Source organism: Adiantum capillus-veneris, chromosome 9 (assembly GCF_014529385.1).
Source record: "Adiantum capillus-veneris isolate H3 chromosome 9, ASM1452938v2, whole genome shotgun sequence".
Taxonomy (NCBI): domain Eukaryota; kingdom Viridiplantae; phylum Streptophyta; class Polypodiopsida; order Polypodiales; family Pteridaceae; genus Adiantum; species Adiantum capillus-veneris.
In genome coordinates this window covers 162,461,093-162,462,667 of record NC_140939.1, presented here as the reverse complement: position 1 = coordinate 162,462,667, position 1,575 = coordinate 162,461,093, and positions in this window count along the sequence as shown.

The following is a 1,575-nucleotide window of genomic DNA, read 5'->3' as shown; positions in this document are numbered from 1 at the left end:
TTTCTCTAGAGTTTGTAGGTTTTCTCACCTTCAAATTTAAAATTTAGAGGTAAATCTCAAAATTTGTACGTGGGATTACACTAACCCTAGGTTTTTTTTAGCATCAGCCCTCTTTCTCATCTTTCCTGCATTTCAAGAAAGATGTGAAAAGCATTACACGAAGTATTATGCTCATCTTTTGTGTCCTTGTAAAAATGCTGAGTAACATCTTTCTTGAAATTCAGGAACAAGTCTAATTCAACTGTGAATTCAGTGCAACAGAAGCTGTAGTGGAATTGCATAAGTGACATATGCTGATTTTGCATGCAATACTTTTTGCTTATATTTCATTTCTCATATAGAAACACAGGTTTGGTGTAAGTTTTTTGCTTTGTCGCTGGGGTCTGGCCTGTTTTAGCCTTTCCATTGTTTGTTGATCATCCATACATTGGAATCTGTGGTGAAGACTTACGTTATCGTTGATGTGCATGAGCTATGTTCAATATGCCCTATGCATCTACTTTGCACGGTTATTTGTCTCGGGATTGCACAGCCAAAGGCAAAGGCAAGAACTCTCTAAGAACTCTCTAAAGGACAAAGGCAAAGGAAACTATAATGGCGAGGTTCTGTTCATCTATGAAAATTCCAATGTGGGCATGATCTCCATAGTCAAGCTTGCCAAGGAAACAGGGTGAACTAGGGCATAAACTAAGGTAGTGTACACTTGATGTCCCCACATGGACGGGTGACACAATGTAGCTTGGGCGAGAGGCTTTTATGTGGGGATTATGAGGTCCCAATTTCAGCCTAATGTAGTGTGAGGTAAACTATAGGTGAATTGGTTTGCGAAATGCTAGCATAGTGGTTATGCACCTCAATGTGCTTTATGCAAGCATGAAAAATTGGGTTCCTCGCAAGTGCCAATGCACTCTGGCTGTCAATGTAGATGATGTTAGCAACCTGTCCAACACCCAAATCAGCCATAAGGCGTCTAAGCCATGCACACTCAACCATAGCTGTGCAGGGCTAGTCTAAGCGACACTCAACCATCAACCATAGCTATGTAGATAGCCCTGTACTCGGTCTCACAACTGGAAGTGGCCACATTAGGTTCTTCTTACTCAACTATGATATGCATGAACTACCTAGCATAAAACTATATGTGGATACTCATGTGTCAAAACAACCAACCCAATCTAAGTCTAAAAAAGCATGTAAATCTGGAGGCAATGATTCCCCCTTGGGATAAAACAACCCAAGATACAAAGTGCCACTCAAGTAGCAAAAACTCCTTTTAACAGCTTGCCAATGCTTAAACCCTGGGCTGTGCATAAATTTGTTGACCTATGAGGCTGCAAATTGAATATCAAGCCTCGTGTTGCATACATAAATAAGACATCGATATGATCATCGACATCATGAAGACTCAATTTCAAACCTGCTTCCATGGGAGTAGTAGTATGTGTCTCATTCGGACCAATGATTAGTAAATCATCCACATATAGTGTCATCAAATATCTAATATCTAACCAACCCAAATGATTTTCTCATATTAAATTGATCACTTAATATGGGATAATAAACGGGAACAAGGGT